This window comes from Pseudopipra pipra, chromosome 9, assembly GCF_036250125.1.
Source record: "Pseudopipra pipra isolate bDixPip1 chromosome 9, bDixPip1.hap1, whole genome shotgun sequence".
NCBI classification, from domain to species: domain Eukaryota; kingdom Metazoa; phylum Chordata; class Aves; order Passeriformes; family Pipridae; genus Pseudopipra; species Pseudopipra pipra.
This window is the reverse complement of record NC_087557.1, coordinates 5,699,851-5,715,721: the sequence shown is the minus strand read 5'-3', so window position 1 is coordinate 5,715,721 and position 15,871 is coordinate 5,699,851. Positions and strand designations below refer to the sequence as shown.

Sequence of the window (15,871 nt, the reverse complement as noted above, 5' to 3'; positions counted from 1 at the left end):
AACAGTCGTCGGCAGTGCTCTCGTCCCTGGCCTTCAGCAAGTTGGCGAGTGTGCCGGGGGCTAGCCTGACTCCAGGCCTTTTTAAATTTGTTTTTTTTTTTGGTTTTTTTCCCTCCTTTAAGTCCTGTATTGTGGGTCTGAGTTTAATCACTATGGATACAAGGCAAATTGAAAGCAGAATTTGTGCGCGTGACCTTGTTTTCAAATGTTTACGAAAGAGCGGAAGAATTAGCTGCCGCCAGAGTGGGAAGGACAGAGCTGTGTTACGGGGTGGGTTTTTTGTAAGCAAAAATTTGTTGGAATTGGGCATGCTGCTTGTTTGTCCGTAGAAATTTGGCTACTGGCTCCCATACGTTTCCAAAGCAATCGAATTCTCATTTTCTGCTTGGAGCGTCGAGGGGGAATTGGGGTGAATATTACCTAGAAATGCCTTTCCAGCTTGGAGCATGTATAGATTTTAATCCTGACTGCAGCTTCCGAGCTCTGGAAGCGGCTCCAACCTGAAACCCTCCGCTGATGTCTCTTGGCCATGAAAGAAATCAGTGCCGCAGTTGGTGTCTTGCTGTGCCCATCTCACTGTTGGGATGGACAAGGATGATTGCAGGAAAAATAAATGTCACAAATTAATCCCGGGCTCCAGTGGTAGCACCGTTTATCCTGGTTATTTCCCAGTTGTGTTTGGGTTGGTGACTTTTCCTCGAGCTGGGGAGCAGGCTCTCTGACGGGCGGTTTCCCTGAGGTGTGATGGTTTTAGCCCTGAACTGCCGCTGACCTGTCCCCTCCTGCACCCGCCTGCCCCTTGCTATCATGTTATTGCCCCCCTGAATTTAATTTTATTTCATTATTTTGGCATGGGGCTGCGGGTCTGTGTCCCTTTTTCTTCCATCACCCTGTCAGTGTTCTCTGCTGTGCCGGTGCTCCAGCTCCTTACCTGGTGATGGCAAGGATGTGGAGCAGAGTCCCAAAGAACTGTTTGGGCTTTGCCAAGCTTTACATACTACTCTGTATTTAACAAAAAACATTCTTTCTTTGCCCAAACTGCCTGTCCTGTCTTAGGCCTCAGCATTTTCCCGGGTGCAGGAGCTCTGTGCCTGCTCCGCCTGCGGTGCCGACGCCGATAATGGGGTTTCAGTGTGAAACACACAGAGCAAGAGCTGCTGCTCTCAGACTGAGCTCATTATCTCGAGCCGATAGCTGGTTAATTACCGCAAGTGACTGACACTCCTTGTGCAGCGCAGTGGTGTAAAAGCGGCCGATGGTCCCTGCGGCAGCGGCGGAGCCGGGCTCCCGAGGCCTCTCCATGGACACAGCGGAGCTCGCCGGGTGGCAGGGCTGGGTTGTCTGTGTGTGAAATACTGAGGGTGTTGGGGCAGCGGTCAGGATCCAGCCTGCCAGCGTTGTGGTGTTGGTGTTTTGGGGTTGTGTTTTTTCTTTTCTTTTTTTTTTTTTTTTTTTTTTTTAATTTGAAAGAAGGGATTTCTCTTCCAGATGGTGACTGGGTGTTTTGCCCGAGATGAGTCGGCTTGGTATTTTCCAATATGTTTCTTTACTCCCTGTTTGAGCTCAGTTTGTAACAAGGTTGCAGAGGATTAATGACAGAGTGTAAGACGGCAGAGTTATGCCTTCAGTTACAAATACACCCATGGAAAGTGTTACAGATGGGTTTAAGCAAGCATCTGACTTGCTGGACTCTAGAAATTGAGGAATAATTTGTTAAAACACATGTTTTACATTTCTTTGTCTGACACAAAGAGGAAGACCTTGGGAGAGGACTTGGAGAGCGATGGACTAAAGACTGAGGATGCCAGGCTAGCATTGCTTTGGGGTGCTGCAGCGCAGGACCCATGGGCAGTTCGGATAGCGATGCCGGCCAGGAATGTGGGGAATTGGGGGGTCACTCTTGGAGCAGTTTCCCCAGCGCTGGTTGGGAGGACTCCTGGAGAGGGACGGCTCAAGCCTGTGCCCCTGGGACAGCGTCTATTTGGGGCAGAGGACGTTCGTTACAGAACATCCCGAATCCCGCGGCAGCCCCCGGCGCTTGTCCAAACCTGATAACTCTCAACTATGACAAGGTTCAGGCTTCGCCCTGGCCGGCTCCCTGACTGCAAAGTGGCCCTGGGGACGTGCCTCGGCCGTGGGGCCCCTGTGGTGGTGGTCAGGGGAATGGGCTTTTGTTGTGGCAGGTTTGGGGGGCAGTATTAAACCTGGCCATAAATGGGGAGGAGTGCTGGAAGCAACGGGAAGAGCTGGACTGCTCCAGAAGCTTAAAATCTGCATGGGGACAGGAATGGCTGAGCCCTGCCTGCCTAGAGGTGTTTCACAGTGGGTTTGCATGGGCCAAACAGAGCCAGAGCCATAGGGACGACCTGGAGCCACAGGGGCAACCCCACTGCAGGTGATGCCAGTGGTGTGCGGGAACCCCGCCGGCCGGTCCTGGGGGCTGGGAGCGCTGACAGCGGTGCGGTCGTGACGGGGGGCGCAGCTGGGGAGCGTGGCGACGGCGGGACGGCTTGGCACGTCCCCAGCCACGGCGCAGAGCCCCGGCCCCAGCCCCGGCTGGCAGGAGCAGATGGCCAGCACATCTCGGAGCAGGCCTGGCATGTGGGCGCCGGCAGTGGAGGGGCGGCTGCAGCCCCTGAGCCGCCACCGCCATGCCGGGCTCCCCGGCCGAGGGAGGCAGTTGTGTGATGCTCGCCCTGTCTTCGCACGGCTTGATGGCTCTGTGCTGTTGCCAGATTCTGCGCCGTCGTCACAAAGCTCCCCTTGCTTGGCTCCGAAATCCCCTGCTCCCAGAGTCGTGGGGTTGCGTGGGTGCCTCCACTCCTCTTTTGTGAAATAAAATGAGAAGTCTCATCCGGTTGCAAAGGAAAAAAAAAAAATAATAAATCCTTCCACCCTCTGAATGTGAACACAAAAGAACATACATGCAGAGAAACCCATCGGTGTTGGGTTTTAAAATCACATCCAAGATCTTCATATGAAGGAATGAGCCTGAATCCCTGGCAGTGTGGTCCTGCCAGACTGTGGATGGATCCTCTGGCTTGGGGCAGTGCAGTCTCCTCTCACCCGCTGGAGGCTCCTCTGGCAGCTGCTGCTGTAGAGGAGAGAGGGGGAAGAGGTTTGGAGCATGGTGGCTGTTTATCTTGCTTAACGTGGGTAATGAATGTAATTGCGCAATTAGCTGCAAACCTTGGCGCTGCTTCCCCAGCCCGGAAGGGCTGTGAGGGGATAATCCCAAACGGATTGAACGAAGAAGGTGATGCTGAACACTTTAGCACAACCTAGTCCCACCAGCTGGAGAGTTGCTGTGGTCTGATGGGTTTGTCCTGATGATTTGCAGTCCTCTGCCTTCGCTCGCCTGGAGAAGTGGGACTTTTTGTGCTTTTTGTGACTGATGGGAGAGAGTTGTCCCTCCAGGGAGCCACTGGTCAGCCCAGCTAGAGTGCAACAGTAGGTCCTTTTCCCTTCTTGTAGGGCAGCCTGTGGAGAAGATGATGCTAACTTGGGTTTCTCCAGCTGGCCAGGCACTGGGAACAGTCAGGCTGGTCTTGATGGGGTAACAGAGCACATGCCAGCTCTGTAGCACAAGGTTCCTCTTGCTGATCTTTCTTTTCCCATCCCTGTCTTTTCTTCTAGTGCTTTCCTTGCTTCTTGCCTGCTCTCCATCCCCACCTAGCACCTCATCTCCTGTAGCAAGCACCTCTCTGTCCTCGCCCACATCTCCTGGGGGAAGTGTACCAACTCTTTGTGGGCTGGGATGAGTGTGGCTGTGGGGCAGCTGAATCTGGCCTCGCCCCCACCGTGTTTGGTACGGCTGGGCTGGGACAGGCGCCGGTCCTTTGTTTTTTAAGTTGCCCTGTTGTGCCAGTGGGGGGTGGAAAAGCAGGGAAGCAGCGGGATGCAGCGATGAGAGCGGCATTACGGAGGCCGCTGTGGGATCCACGCTGGAAATGCCAGGCAAGCAAAATACGCCTTGCCTCTGTCTCCACCAACCCCTGTCCTCCTGCTCATGGGGCTCCCCCTTTCCAAAGGGAGCGGAGAAGTGATTTGGCGTCTTGTCCCTTCTCTTTGCCCTTAACTAGATTAATATTTTACAATTAATGTTTCATAGAAAGGCCTGGAAGGGAGTGACGTTTGGCAGACTGGTAGTGAGGCAGTTGAATATACTCATCATCTGTCCCTCCGTGGTGGGGACCAAGGGGTGGCTTTGGGCTCACCCTTTCTCCTGCTTGTTGGCAATGTGACCCTGGACACTGCCAGGTCAGTGTCATCAGAGCCACAACCTGAGAATCCTTTGGACTCTTCATGGTTTCTGTCATCTTATTTTGGACCTACTATGGGGTTTTTTTCCCCCTTTTTCCTTTTTTCTTTCTTTCGCCACCCCACAGGGAAAGAAAAAGCGCTGACAGGGCACTTAGAGCTGGGGGAACTTCAGATTTTTGCAGTCCTGAGGAAGGCACCAAAAAGAAATCGGCTGGGGAAGAAAGAGGGTTTTGTTTCATCTTGATGAGAATTTTGTCTCCACCAGCTGGAGAGACAGCTGGGGTCCTCTCCTGCCCCAGCTCGCCAGCCCTCGCCTCGCCGGTTCTTCACCTGCTCGCAGCCACCAGGCGCAGGCAGGGATTTGCTGAGCCGGGGATTTCAGAGAGCCTACAGTTTGGTTTCTTGCTCGGTGCTTCCTCGGGGAGCTTTCCAGCAGGCTCTGAGTCTGGTGGTGTGGTCACTCCCAGCTGATTTCAGAGGGGATGGTAGTCTTGGGTGTGAGCTGTGCTGAAGGCCGCTCAGTGTGCGGGTGGGATTTGCCAGTGGCTGCGTGTGCTGATCTCTACCAGCTGCCCCCATCCCCACTGGCAGCAGTGGGGTGGCCTCAACATACCCAAACCTACGGTTTCTGATTCTGATCCTGCGCGCTCACCCCAGCTGTGGCTGGGGGGACCCCAAAGCACCCTCTGCCTTGGAGCGGGAAAAATGGGACTTCATGGGGTGAGAGTTTGTCTCTGCTACTCACAAGGGTGCAAGTCCTACTTCTGGCTGAGGAGGGGGAAAACCCAGTGGTTTGGATCAGATCTGGGTCTGGATTCACAGTACCCCACTTCTAATGAATCCTATGACGTGCAGCCAGGGGGATTCTCTGCACCCCTCAGTGCTGGAGGATGTCTGCAGAAAGAGGCTTCTGCTGAAATGGAGGGAGGTGGGAATGAGAGGAGTGTCCTGGGTATTTTTCTTCTCAAGATGCTCTTCGTCCCTTTGTGCTCTGTTTTGTCTCTGGCTCGTGCCCTCTACAGATGCAAATGGAAAGCAGGGAGAGGGGGCCTGGGCTGGAGAACTGTGCCTCTGCCTGCAATTTAATCAAGCACCTCCTCTATAACAGGAATAAAGAATGTATTTAAAGCAGGGAGAAAATATTTGGATTTTGCTAGGGTGAAATCCTGGTGTTGACAAAAATTTTTTGGTTTTTTTCTCATAAATGTGTTGTGAGAAATTCGAATTTCTGTATATTTGTTTGAGATTTCAGAAGGGGAGAGGCGAGGGGTTCTAGCGGTGCTCCCTGACGTAGCAAACCCTGAGCAGACGTGTGACAGCCTATGGCCACCATGACGCTGGCCTGGGACTTCAGTTTTGTTCCTCAACACTTTTTAACCTGGAAGTAATACTGCCTAGGCAGAAAGAAGGGAGCTGGTCTCTGGTTATCTTCTCCTTGCTCCTCAGGGACAAACGATGCACCCGGGTTGTCTCGCGTGTCTCTGCGAAACCGGCAGGCATCTCATTGCAGCTCTGTTTGAGGTTTGGTGTTTGTTTTTGTGGGTGTTTTTTTTAAGATCATGAAACCTTGGTTGCCCAGGAGAGGGGTTCTGTAATCCCTGGCTTCCCACCCCAAATATTTACGGACAGCCAGAGGTCGAAGCTTTTGCTAAAGGCGTTGGGCAGACTGAGTGGTGCTTTGCCGGGGCTGTGTGAGCAGCAGGGACACAGTGTTGGGCTGGTGGCACCCTGCTCCATTTATTTGGGGTGTTTTCTATCAGGTGGCTCTGTCTTCTTGCTTATGTGTCTTGTCAGGGTCTTATTAACAAAAGACCGATTTCTTCAGCTTGTCAGGGATCCTTCAGTGTCACGTTTTGTAGACTGGCTACCTGAAAATAGGGGTTTCTCCCACAAAGCTTGGAGCTTTCAGGAGGATGATGTGTGTTTCTTAATACAGGGGTGAAATCACGTCTTGTTCAATGCAAACAATTTATTTTCTCCCATTGCACTGTGTACTTGCATGCCCCTACCTGTTTTCAGTAGAGCATTTCCCCTACCCATGAATATGATCCTGTTTTGGGTTCAGGTCTCCTGTGCTGGTACCTGCTCCGGGTACCATGGACCATAGTTGCATGTGGGAGAAAATGCTGAGACTTGGCTCCGTTACCCGTGAAATGGTGCTGGAAATATGAATCTAGCTTAAAAAGGCTTTTTTCATCATCATAAGTGCTCTGAGCATCTTGCTGGGCAAGTTTGAATGCTGGATATGAATTCTCGCTCTCTCTCCAGATATGCCTAATTTTTATGTCATGCTTGTCTTTGTGTTTTCCACCTTGGGCTACCTTTGACCGAAGGTGATTGAGAGCTTGTGTTGCCGAGATGCCAGCTTCTCCCAGGCACGAATCTGCGTGGTTAAGGTGCGGATCGATAGGAGAAGGCACAAATCAGTAGGAGAACCTCTCTCCTCTGTATCGCAGCACATCCCAGGAGGCAGGGATGCTTATCCTTGTCCGAGGGTTACTGTGGCTCTATGGCTGCAGATTTAAGTTCGCCCTGCATGGAGGCATCCTGTCTTCCTTGGGGCAAATGTCTGGAAGGGCAGAGGATGCTGGACGAGGCTTTCTTGGTTGGTGCTCATGCCTTGCAATCCCATCAGGGCTCGGCATTGATCCTTCCCAGCTGTCTCCCTGTCACCGTTGTCCATACATTGTCTCTTGCTGCTCCCTACCCCTCTTCTTCCCTCGTGGGCTTCATTTCCTAATGCTGTCCTTGACAGCGGAACAAATCCCTTTTCACACGACCATCGCTGCTCAGCCCATTGTCCTCCGCCCCCGCCGGCACCGTGCAAAATCTCTCTCCCCGGTACGTCTGTTCCTCTGGAATGACAACCAACCATCTCAGTGGGGTGGAGAGCCCCCGAAATCCCTCTGGGCAAGGTTCTCTGCCCTGCAAGGGAGCAAAGTGGGGGCCTTAAAAACACAGCAAGAGCCAAGAGCCATTCCCCGAGAATCACAATTTGGATGTGATTGATCTCTTTGGGAGGTGCATCCTCTCCTCTGATTTTGTGCTTCAGAGCTCCTTGGGTGAACCTGGAGACTGTGTGTACTGAGGATGACTTCTTCCCTGCCTGAGGCCAGCGGGGCCATGTTTTAAGTTGATTTTTCACTGTATAGCATCGCCCAAGGTGGGGATTTTCTCTTTGCTGTTGAAAGCTCAGGGAAGCTTTTGACACGAAAAACTTGGAAAGGAGAGAGAAATAGGTTAAGGGACCTGAAGGCAGTTCTCAGCCGCAGCAGCTTTTTTTATTTGGAAGAGTCAGTGTTGTCATTTCTTTTCTCCAACCCCTGCCATTGTAAAATCATAGGGATGCTTTTGTTGTCAAAATTTTTGCTTGACATTTGCTGGCCCTGCTAAGTCCTTCTTCCTGGAAAACTACTTCTTAGCTAGGCAAAAAGTTGCTAACCTCTGCAGTGATTTATCTGAACGGGAGGAGGGAAATGGCACGTGCTTGCAGTTGCCTCCACGGGAGTGATTTTGATGAATAATTTCATGGGTGCTGATAGTGGAGGTGGTATTTGTCAAGGCACAAGCCCAAAACCCTTGCCCAGTGACTTCTGATTTGGAACTGCCCTGCAACATACTTCCAGGGCATCTTTTCCATTTCTGATCTTGGAGAAGACCATCCAGTCAACAAGAGAGGAAGGAGTGGCAGCTGTGCTGTGTGTATGTTGGGTGTGCAGGACCCCAGCCCTGCACTGGGTGTTGAGAAGGGAATGACTGTCTCCTCTCTGCTTACAGACCACTTTTTGTAGGCTCCTGCAAAGGCTGAAGGGGAGGAAGAGACTCCTCTGTAGCACAGGATTCAGCCAAGCGAAGGTCTGAATTTCCCAGTGGAGATGCTGAACTCCAGGTCTTGGCTGCAGGGAGAGCAAGATGTTTCTCACCTGAACAGTGTCCATGAACCCAGCCATCCTCTTGGCTTGGGTGCCTGTGGAGTCTGGAGTGGTGGGGCAGCCCAGGCTCGTGTGTCTTGAGTCTTACCTGTGCCAAGTGTGTGACCGGCTGGGTTGGTGATGGACAACCGAAATTCTGAATTATATGTATCTCACCGTCTCTGCTGCCCGGCAGCTCACAAGAGTGATATCGAGCAGATCCTTTTAAACAGTGATGTGGATGTGGGAGCTTGGTTAGGAAAGCCATTAAGTGTTTGAATCTCCTTGATGCCTGCTCAGGTGAATGCTGCCCCTTCCTTCTGCATCCATATTTACGGAAGGCTGAGAGAGCAGTCTCAGCGGACCGACTTAAAAGTTTAATGAAGCTTGAAGTCTTGTAGGTTGGGCTCTTGAGTCCGAGCTTGTTTCAGCTCTGGCCCCAGGAAGGAGGGTTAACCAGAAAGGAGGAGAGGCTTCCTGCATGCATTACCTCAAGGACATTAAAACCCACGTTGATGGGAGGTGCTGTTACGGAGATGGATTAGGAGAAAGTAATGAAAGAAGACATCAGAGACGAATGAAGGGCCCTGCATGGGGAATGTAGTTCCAGGAGAGATATTTATGCTTGGCAGGGGGAAGGCTGCCCATGACAGGGACAAACTTTTCTGTCCCCTCCTATACCAGATGCCTGTGTGCCAGACGCCCTCTGCTCTGCAGCTCCAAGCCCAGGCAGTGCTGATGGATGGGTGCTGGGGTACAGCAGGATCCCAGTGGCTCACCCGCTCTGCCTGGTGTAACTCGCTTCTCTCAGTGCCTGTCAGGGATGCTCCAGGCTGGAGAGGGTTGCTGGGGTGGGACACAATCAGCTCCGTGGTGTTGTTTCTCCGTGGCCAACCAGGTTCAGAGGCACTGATACCACCCATCCTTATCCAGGCAGGAGGATGTGAAGTGATGAATCTGGCTGCTAAACTAGAGGCCCAAATCCACCCAGCTCTGCTGGGATGGCCCATCCCCATTCTCCAGAGGAAGTGCTGTTTCTCTGCCAATAATGTCTTTATGCTATTTCCAACCACATAACAAAAAAATCCTAGGAACTCCCTGGATCCTTGGCTTTTAAAGTAAGTATACCCCCACCTTGAACTGATTTATTTTTGCCTGTTTTGGCACTTCTGCCTCCAAGTGTCAGCCTTGGTCCTTCCCTCCCTGATGCCTGCAGAGCACCATTCCCAGCCAGAGCAGCCTTGGGGTGGTGCTTTGCAGGTCTCCCTAGTCAGCCAAGGACATGTCTCAGGCACATTGTGGGTGAAGGGTGCTAATGAAATGACACCCAAAATGTATGCCTTTCCCTTTAGCGTCTTTGTGCTGGAAAAGTGCAGCAAAAGTCGACCATGGATGCATCTTGCCGGCGCTGCATTTTTTTTTCCATAAGGATTAGTGGTTCAAGAGCGGGGATTTTCAAACTGACAAGCCCTTGGCAGAGAAATAATTACAGGCTTTTTATCCTTTGTGTTTCCTAAGTAGTTCTAAATAACTTTTTCCCTTGAGGCATTTTTTTAAGTCCAAAAAATAGGGGGGAAAAAAAAGTGAATTTCCTTAGTGTCCTTAAAAATATGCAAGATGCTTGTGGAGACTATTTAAGTTTCAGCTATAAGGTTTTTTGTGTGCGTTTTTCTCTTTAACCACGTCCAATGAACCAAAGTTTCTTGGCCGGTGGTGCTTCAGAAATGGCTCTTAGAAATGGGAGATGGAGGGGGATAGATGTGATCACTTCTTGGCCATCTCAAGAATGCAAGTTTTGCCTCTCCAGGATATTCCCTGAGGTTTTTACTCCACTCCTTGCTGTAAGAGAAGATTTCTGGGGCTAGTGGAGCTGGTTTTCCTTGTCACTATCTATTATTTGCTTGTGCCGAGTTGCTCTGTGTCCTGCTGGGAAGCCATGGCCATCCCTTTTCTCGGCATCCCACAGCATTCCCGGGGGCTGCGGAGCCCACGGGGGCTTACCCAGCCCTGTCCTCTGCTGGCTCCTCTCTTGCCTGTATCTCCATCCTGTCTGCTTTGTACAGTCTTTTTAATCTAAAGAAAAAGACAGTGTGATGTGAAAAAAGCCTCCTGGGGGCAGCTGAGGGGCAGCTCCAAGGCACACGTGAGCTCGTGCCTTTTATCCCTTCTAAAATTCACCTCCTGTGAATTTCTGTGGAAGCCCTTAGCACGGTACCCTAATTTTCTGAGCATGCTGGACACATCTGTGCCACAACATGTTTTATCCTGCCGCAGTCCCTGCCCGGACCTCTTTGCTCCCTGTTCTTTTGCCCTCCTGGGAGGAGCCCTCTGGAGGATGCTGTCCCAAATCCCAACTATTCCCAGCCTGACCAGGGAGGGGGCATCCATCCATCCCTACTACTAAACACTGTTTGTGATGTAAGGGGGGACCTGGGAGAGGACCCCCCTGGCGTTTCCACTCGCTCCAATATGAAAGGGCAGCTCCAGGGCTGTGTTATTGCATCTGCTGTCAGGGCAGCGCCAAGGTGCTCCCACGGGATTGCCGGTGCAATATTCCTGCCGTCGGCAGGGAGGGGAGCCAGGCTGCTGTTAATAACGGCGTTTCTCTACCTTGGCTTTATTAAGTGAGGAAAGCCTCCTTTCCTCGCACCCCAGGCGTATCTGGGTCTGGGCTTCGGTATGAGAGGGGATGGAGGTGGGAGAGGAGTGGGGGAAGTGTTTGAAGTAATTAGAGCTGCTTGGTGGAGAGAGGGGACTTGCCAAGAGGGGTGGCAGTGATATCTTGATGAGGTGTCCTGCCCCCGACCTTCTGCAAAATCCCCCTGTGGGTTTTGCCCAACCCACCCTTCTCCTTCTGGCCCTTCATCTCCCTGGGGGCTGTAGCATTTAGCGAGCAGGGTGTTGAATGCCTTGCTTTCCCCATTCCCACTTCTGCTGAAGACCCTCTAAGGGTAGCTAAAGTCTGGTTGAGTTAGTGAGGAGGCCACAGTGTAGCTCCAAGGCTCACAAAGTCCCTTGTGCCTTGCAGATGTGGTGGGTGACTCTGCAGAGGGACATGGTGCCAGGAGGGGACCTGCCTATCCCGTTTCTCCTCTGCCACAGCCATCATTTCTCAGGGGAAAGGGTTTTTTTTTCTCAGCTTCCCCTGTCCAGACGCTGCGAATCCCACTAAAACTTCTGACTGGAGCAGGGATTACGTACTCGGGTTTCAGCCCTTGTCTGCGAGCGGTGTAAACTTTCTGCCAGAGCTCAAGTGACATTTTGTGGGAGATAGGAGAGTATTAAGTGTTGGTCCTTGCAGATAAAAATAGCTGCTGACCCGACGACGTTTTCTGTCGTCTTGTCACTGGTCTGACCTGGCTCCATCACCTCCATGCTGCTGCTCCCAACCCGATCTTTTTTTCTCATGAGGTGCTGGGGGGCACCCACGGCCTGACCCAACATGGTCCTGCTCTGAGCATCCTCACCTGCCTGTCACAACAGCACTCACACTGGATGGTGGTGTGGGCTCGAGGGCAAATTGGAATAGGAGCAGCAGGTCCTGGGTTTGTATTCACGGGGGCTGGAAGGAAACACCATCCATCTCACTCACTGTGAGCCCACCCTCACCAAACCCAGGACCCCTCTACTCCAGAATCAGAATCCAAATTGCTCATTACTGCAAACCTCACTGCTGAAGTGGGAGCTCTCCTGATTACAGGAGTCCTCATGTGCACACCCGTGGCCGCCTGTCTGTTTTTCCCGTTGCTGTGTTTCAGAGCTGATGTTTTTATCCTGAGGTTATAGCTGGACTTGGCTCAGGGCCCTTCAGCAGCATCGGCAGAGCTGACTCTTGCCGCTCCAGAAATGCAGGGATGGGGCCAGTCGAAAGGAAAGGGAAGGAGAGGAGGAGGAGGAGGGAGCGGCAGGGTCTGGCTCGCTGCTGAGCTGTGACCAGATCTGATGCTGGGAGAGGCTCTCCCACCCTGCCTGCCCTGTGCTGTTCCACAGCTCTGCTTCAGAGTAGCATCCGCCTGCTCCACCTCCGGAAACAGCCAGCGTGGCTCTGGAAGAGCTCGTATACAGCTGGTAAGATGGCAGCAGGAACAGTTTCTCCTAGTGTTGAGATTTTATTTCTCATGTCTGGGCCAGAAAGTCCCCAGCCATTGGCCTCTATGGACTGGGCATCCTTTAAGGATGCCTTAATTCCATTTGCTTGTTTTTCTGAATGATGATGCTCCCATCATTGTCACCAAGGATTTCTTCATGGAGAGAGCGGCACAGTCGGGCTGCCTTCAATGCCAGTTTTTAATTTCAGCCCTTAAGTACCTTCTCAGACAAGTGAAGGCTTTTGGGAACAGCATCTTTTCCAGATTCCCTTGGCTCTCTGGGCCCACCTGCCCCTGAGGCATTCATCATCTTGTGTGGTGTCATCCATCAGCTGAACTGTCTCTCCCACCAGAAGTAAGGAACAAGGTCCTGGAGTCAAACCAATGTGATGGCACTTGGCCACTTACAGTAGTGGGCGATTACTGAGCCCCTGCCAGGAATTCTTGCAGTGGGATCGGGAACGCTCTCGGGTGTTAAATTTGTCCTGTGGCGTGTAACCTCTAAGTAGAGCCCGTCGTGTTTTGTAACAGATCATATGATGGCAGCCGCCCGCCCTGCGTTTCAAGGTCAGTGCTGAGCTTGGGGCCAGAGGGGCAGCTCCTGGCTGCAGCCTCTCCTGGCTGCTGGGCCTCTCACTGGACTCTCCTCCCTCCTAGGATAAAGCCTCCGGTGCCTCAGGAACTCAGGCTTGGAGATGGAGGCTGTTTTGCTCCCATCTGGTGAGGCTGCAGACCCCATCTCAGGACCTCCCCTTGCAGAGTGTGCTCCTGGGATGCAAACCCTGCCCGTGTCTCGTGTGCCACTGACACGCTGTCTCCACATCTGGAAACCACTGCCTTTAGCCAGAACCGGTGGAGGTGCAGCTCTATCCCCTGAGAGTTTTACAACATCATGCCAAGGACAGGGCCTTTCAGCAAACACGTAGACAATATTTTTTCACTCGCCATGCTTTAAAATGTATTGCAGCAAGGAATTTATCTTGTATCCCTTAAGCCAAGGGAACTGCTGAGTAGGGAAGGGTCTACTGGCAGAGGTGAGTTGCTCAGGGTCCTTGTCTCAATGGATAACCAGTGATGATGCTGCCTGTTCTGTCCCTTGGCTTTCAACATCCCACAGGAAAGCATGGCCATCCCCAAGGGAAGAGGCTCCCATGGTCTCTATCAATAAATAAATGTTTTAGACCCATCACTTTATCAAGCAATTAGAAGGGACTGTTTGGACAGATCGTTAAATAAGAATTAAATGTTTAAAATATTAATGGGCAATTGGCCCTCACCAGTTCTCTTGTTACATGAACGTTTCATTTATAATTTGGACCCAAGTTGGGATGTGCTGAGAGATGCTCAGGCTGCAGCCTGCACACGGGGGTTAACGTGGTGCTGTCTCCTGCCAGAAAATAATAAAAGCCAGGGACTGTCTAGGGATTGTGCATGAAGGATTAGGAAGAGGATATGCCTGGGCCTGTCTGCAGCTGGTTGAAGTCTAGTGCAGAGGGGCGAGCCTGGAAATCATTGCTTTCTGATGGTTGAGAGGAGGCCAGCGTGGAAAGGGAGCTTGTCTCCTAAAACCTGGGGAGCTCTGCAGCCGGCTGATGTTTTTAGTGGGAGGCAGAGAGTGGATCCTCTTTCCCTGAGAGTCATCTATGCTGGTCAGGAAGGAGGAAGCACCATGGGGTGGATGCTTCTGCCTTCACTTTCCAGGTGCTGCATGCTCCAGTTGTTCAGCATGAGTGGAGGATGCTGTGCTCTAGGGATTGGGTTTTTTGGTGAGTGGGGAACGCATAGCTCCAGGGACTGGGTTTTCAGTCTGAGCAAAGAATGCTGGGCTATGGAGAACAGGTTTTTTTTTAGTGTGAATGGAGGTTGTTGGACTCCAGGGACTGGGTTTTCAGTGTGAGCAGAGGATGCTAAACGCCAGGGACCAGGGTTTTCCACCTTTCTACAGGATGCCTCATCAGATCCACAGATTCTGCTGGGAGCCTGGCTTCGTCCTCATTATCTGTGGCTTTTAGGTTTTTAAAGCTGTAAGTCCAAGAGTCAGGGGATTCAGTGAAGTCCTCCCCTATCTTCACTGCCAGACAGCCTTTCTGGCTCTAAGGAAAGCTGGAAGATGCTCAGGTCTTGTGTTTGTTTGACTTTTTGATGCTGGCTATGCTGTTTCCTGAAATAGTCACCTGAAGCTGGCTGAGGAAGTTGGAGTCACAGCTTTTGAGGTTAGTGGGTGCATGAAGATTTCCTAGCATCAGGTGTTCAGCATTACAATTTACCTTGCAACCACCACACTTGTGGAAGGGGCCTGTGGAGACGGAGGCATCGGAATTCCCCAAGGCAAGCAAGGGCTTTATGGCCCTCACCCAAGACAAGCACGTTGCTTTTGTGGCAACTATTAATTGCTTCCTGAATTTAAAAAGCATAAGCAAACTCATTTGCTGGGGAACGAGTTACCTGGCACGTAAATGCTTTGCCATTAATGCGTGGCTGACCCTGACGATGATGTGAGGACCAGAAGAGCTTTCAAAGAATTTACCAGAAACCATTTCAGGGGAGGTTGTGCGTTGTAAATCCTGAAGTAATGGGATGGAGGGAATTAGGTTAGGTCATAGTTTGCAGAAACCGGGCACGATTCCCCCTCGAGGATCTTGAGATCATCAGAACAGGGTGATGGGGGGAGGCCCCCGCGCGTCCTCGCCTCAGCGACCGACGAGGGAGTTTACAACCTGGAAAATGAGATTATCGGAGGGTTTGTTTTACACGTGACACTAGGGAGCAAACAGGGTCCTCTTACATCCAAATGTGCATTGTAAAGCCACAGGGGTTCCTGGAAGAGCAGCCCGGGAGGGCGCTGTTTTGTGCTGGGTCGAGGATGCCTGTTGCATCCAGTACCTATTGCAGCAGCACTGCAGCACCTTGCAGTCTTTCGTGTGGGTCCTGTGCCTCTGTGAGCTCACCCCAGCTCAGGGAGACATTTCAGGAGGACATTTAGCTGCTAGAGCAAGGGAGATGGTGTCTACCTCGCTTTCAGTCTGCCCTGGTGTATAATCTGTCTCTCTGCTCCTGCTGTGAGCTGTTAGAAACCTGTTTGCAGGTTTCTGGGGGGCCCCAGCCCCTCCTTGCCAACTCCCCAGCCCACGGATGGGGCTGCTGAACTATTTCACAGGGAGATGCTGGCACGTGGGGCTGTTTGCTGCCTCCCCCCTCCAGCAACATCTTTCATTTGCTTGCTACCTCCACCGGTTTGCTCTTCCTCAGCTCCCCCACACCAGAGAGGTGGGGCTGGGCCAGCTTCGGGGATGCCGATGGCTTTTTTTCACTCAGCAAACAGTGTTAAACCACTCTCATTTGAAAGGGCAGGTGTGGGAAAGAAGCTGTTTCGCCTGCAGCAAAAAAAGTATTTCCCAAATCCAATATCTATGCAATGAGGGGCACCGTGGTGGGAATTACACATCCTTCCATGGGGCAGTGCTTGCAGGGAAAGCAGTCAGAGGCCAGGCTGCCTTGAGTCATAATAATAGTCTTGCTGGCTGCCTGGGGCAAGGCACTGGGGCTTGAAAGATCAAATCTAGTGGCTGATATTCGTCTGCCTGTTAATGTTGGCGTAGCAGATCACAT

At 51.9% G+C, this 15,871-nt stretch overlaps 1 protein-coding gene across 1 annotated transcript in view; it reads left to right on the top strand.

Annotated features, from left to right (window-relative positions):
• The window catches only part of LMX1A (LIM homeobox transcription factor 1 alpha), a 44,000-nt gene that overhangs the window by 1,859 nt on the left and 26,270 nt on the right, over nucleotides 1–15,871 (top strand). The gene's annotated exons all lie outside the window — the stretch shown is intronic.